At 33.0% G+C, this 17,021-nt stretch overlaps 1 protein-coding gene across 6 annotated transcripts in view; it reads right to left on the bottom strand.

Annotated features, from left to right (window-relative positions):
- gus (splA/ryanodine receptor domain and SOCS box containing gustavus) overlaps nt 1–17,021 on the bottom strand; it is a 507,417-nt gene that overhangs the window by 43,972 nt on the left and 446,424 nt on the right. The gene's annotated exons all lie outside the window — the stretch shown is intronic.

Raw genomic sequence — 17,021 nt, forward strand, 5'->3', positions numbered from 1 at the left:
AACGTATAATTAAGATTTTGATAAAGTCGAGTAATATCTGAACTTCAGTACGCAATTACGTTACGTTACTCAAAAACAAAGCCTTAACGCGCACGCACAATCGTCCGTACAACAATCTTATAAAATAAATTATTTATGTAAATGACACGGGTTAATTCAATGAGAGGAAGCGGGCCGGATAGGCGTGCGTTTCAAGGTGAAAAAGAAAAAGTCAGGGATACACGCACCAAGCTACAGAAGGAGAGGCTGGCAGCTCAAGGTCAAACGCTTTTGGATAATGACCACAATGTGCGCTGTAGACAACATCAATGTAACGTATATAAAAATAAAACAGATATTATATACGCGCCGCGATACCAATACTGTCTTTAATAGAGTACAAGAGAATAGATATACAGACAAAAAGGTCTGTAGTATAACAGAGTATTAAAACTTAATTTACGTATTGATTCGCAGGCAAAAAGATTTCAAGGTACAAACTAAATCCCACCGTCTAAAGGATGCCCGTAATACCACACAGTTGAAAATTAACGCTGCCGTTTACCGTGTAGTACACGCTGAATACAAACATTTGTCGCTTTGTATTCTTACTGAAGGCTGTTTTCCACGCATTCAACAAAATAAATACGATATAGTCGTGCTACTTACTAAGTGTCAAATCGAGTAACATTTTTGGATGTTTTTATGGATAACTGCGAATCATCAATTAATAAATTCATTATTGTCGTACGTTATTCATTCCCTGCTCTATCTATATATCTCTCTCTCTATGTGAATATATGTAATATCAGCGATTACTCGTTACCATACGCAAGTGTCAAAAAAGTAATTGCTGGTTTTTATCACTCGCTGAAAAGGCTAACAAACCGTTGGCGTGTAATTTAAAAATTGATGTATTCTAAGAACCAGTAATTACTTTTGAGATACTTTGTTCGTGGTGACCAGTAATCGCTGACATCACAATTTAGGGGTTATACCAAATTTACAGATTCTTTCTAAACAGAACTGAAGAAGACCAATCAATTACAATATTTCACAATTGATGTAAGCTTTAAGCGTTGAATATACGAATGAATAAAAATACATGTACGCTGCTTACGCACATGCACAAAAATAATTATGTTAGAGCTTATTATTATTATTCAATTGGATCTGATTCTATTCATTTTATATTAACGAGATTCTTTTAACCCTATCCACAAATTATTTTCTAATAGGAATTTTAATCGACGACATTAATTTTGAAAAAGGGAATAAGTCCCTGAAGTGTTTCCGTAATAAGACAGCGTGTTTACCAACAAATGATCCGGCCGGGTATCGCTATACGATCGCTTCTACTTGGCGATATAATAAAATAAGAAACAAGTGTTATCGAAAAAAAGCATTGAAAACTTAGTTTTAAATAAGGTATATCTTTTGTAAGAAAAGATTTGTACAAAAAGTTTTAGACTCATAAAAAACAACTAATTAAAAACAACACGGTTTTAATACTTTAATCTCCCATTTTTTGTAAAAGAACGAAATTTTGTATGCATCTAATTTATTACAAATATCCAACGTAACAGTAATAAAATATCGCATGCGCGAGCTAACTTTCAGTATGCTATTGCTTACACGCACCTCACAAATATGTGCACTATTGATTTTCAATGAAACGTAACGCTTCCCGTTTTGTTCATATTAGTAGAAATAGCGAGGCAATATTATTAATCCCCTACACACAAAGCCACCCTAATACACATATATACAATATTAATTATCTCGGCAGATGATTCAGCCTACAATTATAATTATTATTTCAACTCATCCCCCTTTCATTAAAACAAACACAATTTATTCGGCTTGAATTTTACAATTATACTACATAAACAGTTTTTATAATACATCAACTCGTACTTAAGATAATAATAATCCCCATGAAAAACAACGAAATTATAAATTACACGTTCACGAAGCAAAATTTTTATTACAAAGTATAGAATTTAGCGTTCACGAATACTCAGATAAGAGTACGATATAATAGAAACAAAAATCACGGCATTGAATTCGGTAATTTAGTAATCGTATACATACAATACACAGCGTAAAAATGTGATTACGTTAAGTTACTACTTCTCACAGCATACATCAGGACATTCAGTACGTATTGATCTCGCAGAACTGGAAACAAGAGTGTAAGTAGGCGGCCTTACCTGCCTACAGTGATTCACGGTCGCCGCTTTCAACTAGAACAGATCATTTACATGTTTTGTTTTTACCTGTAGTGACTACCGAAAAAACCAAATCGGGAATATTCAGATTGTAATCAAAACGAAACTAAATTAGCACCATTATGACGTTTTAATGTTCAAAAAATATGTGGCAGTCGCGGGACTGGCCTACAGAAGTGAAAACTTCAAAAAAATTCATAAATCAAGCTACGAATATGGATTGGTTAACAAAAGAGAACTCAAAGAACGGTTAAAATATTTAATAACAACTCCTCTTTATCAAGTTTACACCGATACTATCGATGATAACTTTTTTGAAGAAAATCATCCGACAATTAATGAAAATGATATTATTGAAGATATTCCAATTGAAGAAAGTTTAATAGCACAATAACAAACTTTAATGTGGAACGATGAAATGTATTTACGAATAACCAAACAGAAAATAATGTTCCGATTAGTATTTTATTTGATGAACATGCAGAAGAATTATCATTTCCACAAATATACTTCGGACACTTCCGCAATTTTCGGGAAGGCGTTAATGCTACACCGTTTATGATGGCCACAAGCGAATTGAGACGATCGGATAGAAGGTGAGTTACACCTAATGATCTGTTATATATGGCTATGAAAATAATGAGAATCAGAGTACGAGATTCACTAACAATTGCATTTAAGCACATCGGTAAAGATACTAAAATTACAAAAGAACAAATTGAAAATGAAAATTACATTCAAGGTTGCATTGAAAGTAATTTGGCTTTTTTACGATCTATTCCAAATTCTACTTGGTATTGGTCTGAAAGAAAAAAAGACCTTTTTGCTATGATTAGGCAATAATTATATATATATATATATATATATATATATATATATATATATATATATATATATAATACATATACATACATTATACATAATATTATGCCGTATATGCTTTTTGAATCTAAGTGTCACGTGCACACGTTATAATAAAAAATATAAAATATAAACATGAAATACATTTTTGATGTACTCACTTTTTTATCCAGTATTCTTCACAAATATTGTACGTTACACTTACACTGAATCAATTTTTTTTTTATTATATGAGTACGTATTGAAATATTTCATATAAACAAACACTTCAATGTATATATGTATACAAGCACAACCGAGAAGCAACGTTGTACGGCTGACTATAATTTACAGTCTATCTTTACCGTATACTAATCTACACATGGTACGGCTGACTGTAATTCACAGTCTATCGTTACCGTATACTCATCTATATACGGTACGGCTGACTATAATTCACAGCCTATCTTTACCGTAAACTAATTTATACGTATACGCGAGTATGGACATGTATACTGAAAGAGAGCGATAGTGAGGGAGAATTATTGTGGATCACAGGCAGTTTTTTCTCCCACCTCTCATCCACTGCTACTACATATTATAATATACACTCATATATGCGAATATACATTTTCGCTCTATGCCTTTTTCTCTTTTATATATATATATATGCTTAGCGTCTTGCGTTACGTTACAGATTTTGATTACGATTCAGCGATTTTTTTCCCATGTTCCTATGCAATTCGTATATACAAAAAATTCTCACACAACGCGCCTAAAGAAGTTTTCACTTCAATTATTTGTACAGACATTACTACTTGTACAATTAATTCAGAGAATTTAAAGGGGAAAATAAATGTAAACAATCATTTTATGAAATCATAGTTAAAAAGAATTACAATAACTTATTACCTCTTCGTTCAAAATTTGTCCATGGTGTTTGCGCTAGAAGTGATAATGAAAAGGCTGACGTATTTTCCGACCATCTAAGAACAATATTCCAGCCTCATAATATAAGAAGGGATGACGAAACTGAAATTTTTAGAATTTCTTGGAAGTCCTGTTCCTCCTGTGCCTCCGATATAACAGTTTTCATCGGCAGAAATTGTATATACAATTAATAAAAGGCTCAGTTTAAAGAAATCAACGGCGTTCGATCTAATTTCAGAAAAAATGCTAAAGATGCTACCACATAAGGCCATTTTATTCATTAAGCATCTGTTTAATGGCATCCTTCGAACAACGTTTTATCTATATTAGTGGAAGGTGGCTTTGGGAGCATTATTATCAATTGTTGATAATAATGCTCCCAAAGCCAGGTAAACCACAAAATGAGATGAGATCGTACAGACCTATAAATCTTTCACCTGTTCTTCCAGTCTTTGAAAAACTCTTCCTTAAAATACTGAAGCCTGTTTTAACGAATATCCAAATAATTTCTGACTATCAGTAAGGCTTTCGGACTGGGCATTCCAGGATTGAACAAATTCATAGGATTGTCAATGTTACCAATTGTTTAGAAGAAAAGATATTGTTCAGCAGCATTTTTGAATGTGCAACAGGCTTTTGACAAAATCTGGTTTACCGGACTTTATAAACTTAAATTAAGATCACTACAACATTTTTATCAAATTTAAAAAAAATATTTATCAAATTGGATTTTCCAGATCGGTTGAGAGTTCCAGCATTCAACTCCTAGTAAAGACTTTTATACGGATTTGAATTCTAGATCGTGAATACCGGTGTTCTTTGGTGATTGGGTTTCAATTAACCTCACATCTCAGGAACGGTCGAAGTGAGACTGAACAAGACTACACTTAATTTACACTCATACATATCATCCTCATTCATCCTGTAAAGTAATACCTGAACGGTAATTCCCGGGGCTAAACAAAAAAAGAAGAGGTCAAACAAGCATAATGATGAATTATCTAAATCGTTTGATATCAAGTCTGGTGTTCCTCAAAGCTCTGTGATGGGATCAATTCTGTACTCGATGTACACAGCAGATTTGCCATCCTCTATTGATGTTACCGTTGTTACATTTGCTGACGACACGGCAATCCTAGCAGTTAACAATGACCCAGCCGCAGCTTCAAATAAATTACACTTGAAGTTGAAAAGTATCAATTGTTGACTGCGTGGAAAATTAAAATAAATCCAGCGAAGTCCATTCATGTCACATTTACAACGAGAAGAAACAACTGTCTTCCTGTCCATCTAGGCAACGATGTTGTTCCCCATAAGCTTTAAGATATAGATATATAATATCTAAAGCTTTAAGATATTTAGGTCACATCTTGATCGTCGATTGACGTGGAAACATCAGCTCCATGAGAACGAAACCAACTGAATATCAAGCTTAGACACATGTACTGGTTAACTGGAAGCCGGTTGCAGTCATCATTTTCTAATAAAATTGTACTATCAATGTAATTTTAAAACCAATCTCCACCTACGGTATTCAACTCTGGGGAACGACAAGCAAGAGCAACGTCGAAATTATTCAGCGGTTCCAAAACAAGCTACTCCGAAATATAAAAAAATATAATTATGGTTTGTAAGGAACAGCGTGATTCACGATTATCTGCAGATTCCATACGTTCGGCATGAAAGTCGGTGCTTTATGAAAACTATAGAACAGCGTTTCAACATGCATGACAACTACCTTGCTGTGAACTTGCTGGATAACGGTAACGATGTTCGCGGATTAAAACGGCAGCATGTTTTGGATCCAGGGGATAAGGTGTGACATCCTATCATTTTTCTGCTCGTCAGAAGTTCACATTTACTTAATATCTTTTTCCTTCTTTGTATTTCTTATTCCACATTATATTTCTGTCTTCTTCGTATTTCATTTTCCTCTTGCACTTTGAATTGAGTTCTTGAGTAGTTTCGCTGGAAACTGTCTTTTTAACGTCAATTTTATTGTTATCCCATTTACTTATAATTTTTTGTATCTGTAAAAGCCGACAAATAAAACCTTGATAAAAAAAAAATCATATCGCTCAACGAAATGAAAGCGGGAGGAAAAGACGTCTCATATAATTCACTTTTTTTAATTAATGAAGGTGTTTTTTACGACCATCACAATGTTTTATATCGTAGTCTTTAAACGATGTCAACAAGACAAAAAAAATTTGATCTAATATCAAACAAAATAAGCATAAATCAATCTTACGTAACTAAAAGTTTTTATTGTTTAACGTATTCACTGAATGCGGGAAGGACATAAACAAGTGTATTTATGACGCAAGTTTAATAATGTATCGAGACTTATGAATAATGACTGAAATAAGCAGGGTAAAACGCGATAGAACAATTTTCTGAAAATATCTCTCAAAAAAAAAAAATCGAAAATGTAATCGCTACAACCGTTCGACTGTTTACAAACAGTCTGTATAAATTTACAACTTTGACTCGGCAAAAATACGTTACGAAAACAACGTTAATACTCATTTAAGTTTCCAGAATTCTACGATAGCAATAGTATTTACTCACAGGTATGGGAATGAACTTAGCAGCTGTAAGCTCAAGATTAAAAAGAATGCGCGTATGCGTATGTGCACGGTCCGTACACCGTGCAGCCGACAGGTTTATTTATAACTAAGGTAAAATTGCATAACCGCTGTGTGACGTACGACACCAAAAAATTACCGTATTTACTTGAATCTTTTGCCTGGCCTAGACGTGGTAATTCGTAATCTCCGACGTTCTATAAAATCAACGATGTTAACGAAATAACAATTTCGTTTTCTAGAATATAAAGGCCCGGATGGACATAGCGTATAAAAAACAGTGTACAAATTTTTAACGAATGTCGGCTCTTATTATTACAAGTCTACAATACACAATATCAAAAAAGCTTAATAAAAACTAAACTAAAGAATAAAAGCAAAACAAAAAACCAAAGAAGAATCAACTTGTACGTCAAAACCTACATCGAAAGTGAAAAGAAGGTTAGTGTTAACAAACAAACATATCCAAATACATATCACCCTACTTCTAGGTGTAAAAAATTTGCTACACTAGTGCCATTACTATATAAATAGCTACATAACCACAGAATTTACTCAAGTTATGTATATTACAAATAATAATTTAATGCTGAATCGATCTAAGCGATTAACTTTTTATTTACCGTTCTTGTTTTGATAATTCTTAATGATGTAAACAACAGTAAACGATACAAATACAATCCGGTATGAACGTCACGGTAATAAAAAAATCTGATTTACGTTTTCAGAATATTCGCTGATCAGTTTACGTACTATACAATATCTGGACCGAATAAAAATACATTCTGTTACTTATGTATTCAAAATCGCTGAAGGAAAAAATTGCTAGTAAGATGGTTAATGTTATTAGTCGAGTATAAAACATTAAGAAAGGTTTTATTATAATGTTATACTGAAACTTGAAATCAATAACGAGCAAAAATAGACGTTACGATAAATAAAATACACGGCAAACACGAAACATTGTAGACGACTCTGTGGAACTACGGAAGGTTGAACAGCGTATAAAATTTCTCACTGAAACCTACCGATCATAATGCGCCCCCTTCCCCAAGTTATAAATACACACTCTCACTCCGGACCTTGACACGATGAGGTAATACACATCACAACGAGCTGGATTTCAAACAGTGATAATTTATAGCAACAAATCTCATTACTCGTTCGTAATATAATCACTAGATTTTCCTATGCACAATAACACTAAACTGCTTAAAAGTTAATCATATCATATTTGATAATAACAAAGTAACAACCGTGAAGCAAACGCGTACGCTACAATTAATCACCGCCGTTTTTCATTAAATATAATTTTAAACCTCCCAACTTACTAAACCGAACAGAAAATCTAAAATCAACTACTTCTCCAAAATAACATTCAATTTTTTATGACAGCGCATATGCAATTAATGATGCAACAGCAATGCGAATAATTAATCGTCCGGTGAATATTTTCAATACGATCCGCCGATATCACCGGTTGCTGTAAGTTGGGATTTTATCTGATCACAAAACAACAAAACATTCATTTTTTTTAAATCGTTTACACAAGAATTGTACATGCTTTTAATGTACATCTGAGACGGTTTTTACGACCCTAGGAAATAAAGGAAGGAAGGATGTGTACAGGGAACCCCCCGACCGGAGAAAATCATAAGCCCAACATAAAAATACAATATTTAATACAAAACACGTATGTTAATAATTTATTTAAATAATAACAGAACAAAGATCAGAAAATTATTACGATGAAAATTATCTTTGGTATAAAATCTAGTTGAAAATAAAAACAGAATTCTGTCCATAAGTAAACAACAAAAATTACTTTAAACCGCGATACTTTAAACATGAATCAGAACGATAGGAACTACCTCAAGAATATCTCTAAAATCAAACAAAATTTATTAATCAGTTATATTTTCCACATATACACCTACAACGATAAACCATGCTGCACTGTAAATTAAAAATTTACAAGCGCGCGCGCGCACACACACACACGACTATTATAGACGGGCAAATACGATTTATATATTACTTAAAATCAATTCGGCTGTACTGAAAACTAACATTTACGACAATGCAAAATCTGTTTATAGAAGAACACAATTTTCTGCATTAAACAAAACTGTCCGCACTATAACGCGCCGCTATTCTGTACACCATCTCAATCGACTATGTGTTGCCAAACACACGCGATTAATCAAGAATATACAGCAAGATTTCTTACGCAAAGCGTTAACTGTTTGAAATTACAAATCTAGCAGCGAGGATGCAACGAAATATTACACCAAGAATTCTTCTACAACACAGGCTTACCGCAAAAGCTCAACACATTTGCTTAAAACTTAATGAAATTAGAAACCCTTACTACTGAAATTTCCGGTTTTTTTAAACAAAAGTAAAAGGTGAGTTACAATCGGAAAAAGTAACAATAACAATAATATTTTGTCGGTAACAGATCCTTGACCGGTAAGATAACGCAAACCAAACGCTTTCCATTTTCCCTTCAACACCTGTCCTTCAACGCCACGTAATGTATTGTCAGTGCAACAGATCGATTGTAGGACTATCTATACTTCTAAAAAAATACGACGACCTCCAAAACCTGACGAAACACCACGAACTGTCTACTCTTCACAGTGGCCCAGTGCCCTCGTCAAAATGCTTACGTAATTTTAAAAAATATTAAATTATTAAACGTATTCCCAGCTAATTTTAAATTCTGTCATAACTATGCCGCCCAATTTAATAACAGATTCGTAAAAATAACTACTCGCGTACTTGAAATTAAATTTGAGAATAGTAAAAAATCAACTGTGCAAATTATTTTTATTGTCATTCACGCAAAAATTTAAAAAAGTTACCGAAAATAAACCTTCAAACGAATGATTCTTAATCGGTTACGACCAATCATACAGAGCATTAAGACACACCGATACGAACCAAATTAGTCACGCGATCTCCCCAGATTTTGTTTACGGTCTCTGAAACAAAATGTTACCGAAAATTTCCAACGAAGAATTTTGCTACTACCAGTAAAGCGACAAAACTAAAACGCAGAAAGATTAAATTTGCTTTTGTAGATTTGTTTTAAGTGAAAAGCTCGAATCTCTATCTACGTTCAAAAATATATATATATTTGAAGGAATCTCCGCCTTGCCAGTCTATATATATAAATCAGTACAGAAAAAACTTAAAACTTGTTTTACTTTTTGTATAGATGAAGCTATCGATTTAACAACCGTTAAACATATCGGTCAATAAAGGTTGTTCAAGAGAAACCTAACGCGTAGAAGGTGCACTTTTCATATACAAAACTGATCCAAACATAAATATTAAGCTATTAAAGATTGTTACCATGGTAAAAATCATAAACTCGTTTATTCGCAGTAATATAACGTCAAATCGATCATTCGTAAACACTTTATCTCATCAAAAAGTACACGAAAGTCATTATGTTACGTTTAATTATCCTTATTTTAATTTGTTTCATTTCCGAAAAATATGTAAAAGCTATTTACTGAATCTTGTTGCTTTATCGGCAGAATGAAATTAATAGCGTCCATTAAAATAATACCGTTCCAAAGTAATAATATGTTTATAAATTAGTTTAAGGCGAATAACTTCAGATAAAGATACAACCAAAGCCAAATAAAGATATATTCCATGGTGTAATAAATACTACACTTTAAACCGACTTCTTAATGTCACATGCTAATCGATAAGAACATCGCGAATTTAATATTCGTGAAAAATAATGACGCTAAAATCTTAGGCGTACAACTCGCGGAATCGTAAGAAAAAACGAAACCGAAGATAACGATAAAAATGTATAATACATTTTCATCACAGCTAACGCTGACAAAAAAAAAAGATGCCGGGCTATGTAACGACTCTGTACTACGGGTAAGCGGTAGCGGATATCTGCAACACATAAAGCAGCAACCACGGTTTAGCGCTGACAGCGTAACTTCGAACTTACCGTGAATAGCAGCCGGCTATCCCCGTGACCCACGCAACGTATGTTTGTTTATCGTGCACATGTACTTAACCACAGTGTCCGCAATCATTTAAACAAACACAGCAGATATAAATAAATAAACGCATTTTACGAGAGCGGGCAGAAATTTTCTTACGGAAATTTAAAAAAAAGCAAATATAAAAAATTACACGTACGTTACGGTCGACTACAAACACAAACATAATAATATCAGAATAATAACAAAATAATCATTAATCCAAACAAATTATTACAATTATCAAAAAGAAAACGATGTATATCAACCGATCACCGTAACGAACAATCCTACATGTACACACCTGCATTTGTATTTCACAGACAAACTGCTAAAGACTCGATTTATTGTCCACAGTGGTTTGATCAACCGCTTAAAAGCACATGAAAAGTTTACTCGGCTAACAATTACGAGATGACCTATTTCGTTTCTTATTTAAAAAGAACAGTTTACCCGATTAATGATCGAGCGGTACATTAACCACGCAGAATTTTACATTACCGAGTTAATACACTTCAACGATTCTTAACAAAACAACATTATTCGGCCAGGCGTACGTAGAAGAGATACAACCGTAGAGAAAACAGCATGGTGAGAAACGCAGCTAGTGAGAAATATGAACAAAAATAACTAACACAACTATCTGACGGATGGACGTCTTCGCAGGAATAACAAGTAAAAACAAAAAATTTACAAATAAACAAAAGATTGAGATCGAAATTAATAGGTATTTTAACGCGTTCATAAGCCTTAACTTGTTAAATGCCGTTAACCCAATAACGGGGATTTGAAAGGCTATTCTTTTGCCGCCTGTAAAATATGAACAGATCGTTCTATTCAAAAGCTGTTATAATCCTGGGAAAGAACAGATTTCAATCTTTAACGTTATGTAGTTTGTATCTGTACATTGTAAAGGGAAATTTTGTTATAGAAATTTGAAGTTGCATCACGGCGGCGAGCGGAGGAAGCCGATCGTGTGAATATGCTATGAAAAACATCTCCCACTGCAGCCTTGTATTCAGTTTGAATCGTTCGTTTTCGTAGAGCGTAGCGACATCGGGATCATTCGGTTAGTGTTATTTCTAACAGAGTTGGTCGAGTTACAAGTGGGAGGGGGATTTTTTGTCAACGTTTACGCAAACTCTTGTGTAGGCTTAGCCTTTTGTCCAAGAAGCTTGTACCGTTACTCAATGTATAGAACAAAGATAGAGAATGAGAATAAATTGTCACTTTATATCACTCCAGCAGGATGGGGCTGAATTTCATCATTTTCGCATTGTTGTCAAGCGACCTCAAGCGTCCCGGTCTCGCCATTCACGTTAGTTTTCATTTTATCTTACTCAAATTTGGCCCGATTTGGACAAATTTATTTTTTTTTGAATCTGCGAAATGTGCTTTAAAAAGTGCTTTTTTATACTGTGCATAAAAAAATTTTTCCGATAAAAAACTTTTTACTCTGGAAAGGGTTAAACGAAGAAAGTCATGTATTGTTTCCGAATTTTTTATGCTTGTCGGATTTTCAGCTGTAACTTACGTAAACAAAATCGCACAGACATACGGTCCAGTTTTTTCGTATCTATGAATCTTTTTCTATAACCTGTATTTTTTTCTATTTTTTCCGACTATAAATGAATGAGTAGTGACAAATTATAATTTTTCGCGCACGTAATTAGTAACTTGCGAGAGAAGACACGCGACCCATGCGGATTTAGAAAGGTTAATCGAGCACCACAGCTAGTTTATCGATTTTTTAGACGCGTAATAATTTACACATAAAAAATATCTAATTTTTTATTGTAATAATGTGAATATTAATAGAAATTCAAAGTTTACATACCACGAACATTACGCTCACATTATAAATAATTATTTAGAATTTATTAAAAAAAATTAAAATTTCCAATCAAGAAACGAACTAGAAAAATGTACACCTACAAAAGTAGAAGCTAAAAAGCATTAACGTAAAATAAAAATCACAATTGAACAATAATAGGATCTCGCTAAAGCGGAAAGAGAATATGTAGAAAAAGCTACACGCAGAAAAAATTAATAAAACAAAAAGAAGTGAAGGCAACGATGATGAAGTCAAAAATATATTAAAAAACCATCAAGAAATATAACCGGGCTCCTAACCTAAAAAATGTATTCCCACAAATAGATCACAACAAAAACTCATCGCCATAAAAGATAGATTCCACAATAATTATCGGATTTTTTTTTTGTTGAAATAAACCGATACAATAAGTATTTAAAATAGAACTGCATATATATGTTTTAAATGAAATAACAGACCTAACATTGCTCTAAAGGGTGAACGACCCTTTTTGAATTTTTACTTTGACACCTTTTCTTTCTTTTTCCTATTTTAGCCTCCGGGAATTACCGTTCAGATATTACTTCAGAGGATGAATGAGGATAATATGTATGAGTGTAAATGATGTGTAGTCTTGTACAGTCAGTTCGACCGTTCCTGAGATGTGTGGTTAATTGAAATCCAACCACCAAAGACAACCTAGTATTGAAATCCGTATAAAAGTAACTGCCTTTACTAGGACTTGATCGCTGGAACTCTCGACTTCGAAATCAGCTGATTTGGGAAGACGCGTTCACCGCTAGACCAACCCGGTGGGTTTTTACTTTTACATCTGGCTACGCCAAAATTAACTGCATGAGGATTTGAGTTACAGAGAGGCCCGTTCACTCTCATGCTAGTCGCTACTGAAATGTAAACAGCCCTTAAAGAGTACACATTTTTTTCTGAAATTCATAAATGCAAAGCGGAAAATTTCGACTTTAGGAAGGAAGTAGATCTGATCTGGCGAGTATAACAACGGACAAAAATTACAGCCTTTTTACCTTCACACCTTAATTTGATATTATTTTAGTGTACATAATTTTCTTACCTTATTAAATGGATGTATATGTATGTGTGCGCGGGCGCGCTGCTGACACGCACATACATTACAACTACTCGCAATACATTACCTCTAGATGTGACATATTTACTTATTTTTCCCCACAAGAACTAAAATGAATTTATATCAACAAGAAATATGCTACTGTGAATATAGTAGTGAACATATACACTTGAACATCAAAAATAATTGCGTGACTTTCCGGATTGGATTTTACAGTTTATTGCACGATATGCCTACTGAAAATATGAAATATTTTTGACGATGTAATTTCTAGTATTTCTTGTAGCTCATAGCTAGAGTCACAGCGATAATAAACATCGATCACCCGCACGCACGAGCGAGCGTTTATTTAAACATTTTAGTTCTAAAATTTCACATACTAATTAAGATTAATGTAACTAAATATTTACCTGTAGACAGGATTACAAACATCTAATAGGCACATAAAGCTAATATACCTTTTTTTGAATCGATACTTTTCCAAATTATTTATTCCTTTTACAACAGTAAGTACAAAACAGATTTGTTTAATTTTTTTGTGGTAAGTATAATATATGAAAACAAATGCGAAGTAACACGTTCCGATAAAATATCGGAGCACCGTCGTACGGCAACAATAGAAAGAGAACAAAGGATTTATCAAAAACAAATAATTAACATTAATCGCAAAAAAAAAGCTTACCGCAGAACAATAAATAAAAAAAACAAAATAATTCATCGAGTGATTAAAACACGTAGCGGCTATCCGACGAAGGGTACGCCTAACATCTGTGAATTGCAGGTTGTATTCAATGTTCAACCGGCGCCTCCCTTAAAAAATAAACGACGATTTTTTCAATCTATCGGGGAAAAAATTACTGAAAAAATTAAACACATTCATTGATCGGAGAGCGAAAACAAAAGTATCTTAATAAGCTTTAAAACTGTAATAGATACTAAATCAATTTTATCATTATTTCGGTTTAACATTTAAATGTAATATTAATGAATAAATCTGATTTAATCAAACTGAATGTATAAAATACTCTATTATTCATAAAATAACAATGCTTCAGGTGATTTGTATCACCTTTTTTTTTGCTACTTTAAAAGTACTTTTAACAGGTAGACAGAACAAAGATTAAACAGGTAATACAACGAGTAAAGAAATTTAGAGCTACAACTTACCTTAAGTCATAGAAATTTAATTTTACACTACTGACACACTTTTTTTTTGGATGAAAAGACTAAAAATATTATACCAAAAAGGATTTTGTCGTAAAAGCTGTTACTACTTTTTGGAATGTAAAAATAATTATCTCAACAGGAAAAAACTTTAGTACAAAATCTTTTTCTTGTACTTTAAATTCCAAAGCTAAGAATTAAAGAATAAATGCATATTACATACTAACCTAAAGAATGCTTTATTAAATCTATACATTACTTTGCGTTATGACGTACTCTAAAATTAAAATTACCCTGTAATTACCAGCGTAATACAATAATAAATTCTCATTAAGATAAAAAGCAATTTATACCATGATAACGACTGTTTTTTTGTCGATTAACTTAATGAAACATTTCTTAAATAACACTGTAATCTGTATACATACACTCGCCACTTTTATTACAGTTTCTAAATAAAACCTTATTTTGGAAAACCTGGGATCAATAATCGGGCTAGTCAAAATTAAAATAAGGTTTAATAATAAAACGAGTTTAAAATGTGAAAATTATTTCTTTTTAAATATTTTCTTTATGTGCGTAAAAAAATACGTTTAAAAACTATAAAAATGACTGAACTGAACACGCCACGGTATAACTTTTCCGATGAGTTTGATTTTATCTTATTAATGCTAAAAATAGTCGTGTGATATTTTATTTCTCGGTCAGTTACTCTTTTAACCTACCCAATTTTGTTCGATACAGAAATATTTTCTTTTTATAAAATATACATCTAAAGAAGCGTATTTGGTAGGGCCGGCCCTGTGCTTTGGCCTCCGAAAAGCCCAGATTTGACACACTTTAGACGTTTTTCTATGAGGATACATTAAAAACCATTGTCTATAGTGAAAAAAACCAGGGATGTACAACACTTAAAACAACGAATTACCGCTGCGATGATCCAACGGACTTGGGCAGAAGTCGACTGTCGGGTGAATGTTTCCAGGGTGAATCATTAAAAAAATACTCGTTTGATTATCTCTAGAGGTTTCTGCGATACGATTTTTTTTTCAGTTGCTGCAACCTTTTTCGATGATCCTGTATAGCTAATGGATTATCTCTGTAATACGGTATATACGTCTGAGGAAATAACTCCTTAACGCTACAAATAAAGATTGATAAATACGAAGGTGGTCTAACTTTTGTATAGTCATATGATGTGTCTGAAAACGCAATAAAAATGAGATGATAAACCACCCTCTCGAATGGCAACTCTTGCATTTATCCTTCAAGCTCTTCTTAACTTTGTTTATTAATAACTTAATGGAAGTAAAACAAAAAATAAATGAAAACAGTTGTTACGAGAATATTTCGACATTTATCATGGGTAATCCCGACCAGAAACGTTTTTCTTTTTCTTAGTTGCCCATTCAAGTTTTAGGTTATTAATTTCGGTATGTCAGTAGATATTGCTCTTGCATCATCCTTTATTTGCGCATGCGGCAAACAAAAAACTACCAACATTATTCTGAAAAATACCATATTATAACAAAAAAAACCTGTATGGGCATTAAAATATATATATCGGAAATAATTAGGTTGAAAATAATACCTCCTAAACGTAAGTGTATACATGGGCTAACGGATACGCGTGCGCACATGCGTTAGTAAGTATTCTGACTGAATTTAATTACGGTTTACATAGAGGTAGTAGCCTAGTGGTTATTAACGTAGATGGCATTCCTATGCAAAATACCTCTTCATCCCTACCCCGAGTGGTAACAGAAAGCAATGACGTCATCCCAAGGGGTACAAGTCGGAGGGGAAACCTCGAGAGAGTATTCACGTCTCTAGCCTTTAGCAACCTATTATTGGGCTTTCTCTCCCCCGACCCTCAACAACAGCAGACTATAACATGTCTTGCTCGATTGTTAATTAAGATACTAAAATAGATTTTACAGGGCGGTTCGATTTTACATTACGCACCGCAAATTATTAGATTATGTTTCCGAAAAGAAACACAAAATGTAAAGAATTAGTTACAACAATTAGTTACCTGGATGTTTTTTAAAAACGATAACTAAATAGTCACAATTTTCTCAATCAATAAGAATCTAAATACAGAATAAACGCGTAGTTGTTATAGAAAGAAAAAATATTATTATTATCATCAAAGGTTCTATTATATTACGGGGTATTGCAGCTTCCAAAAAAAAAAAACAAATTAAATAAAAACTAATATAAAATAATTAACTAAAACTCTGTTACACACGCACATAAAACCAGGATCTTTTCTATAAGGTATATGCTGTGTTAATTCTAAATGAGCTTCTCCTTATTGAATGTATACATTCTATTCTCATAATTATTTTC

The sequence above is a fragment of the Lycorma delicatula genome, chromosome 1 (assembly GCF_047948215.1).
Source record: "Lycorma delicatula isolate Av1 chromosome 1, ASM4794821v1, whole genome shotgun sequence".
Classification (NCBI taxonomy): domain Eukaryota; kingdom Metazoa; phylum Arthropoda; class Insecta; order Hemiptera; family Fulgoridae; genus Lycorma; species Lycorma delicatula.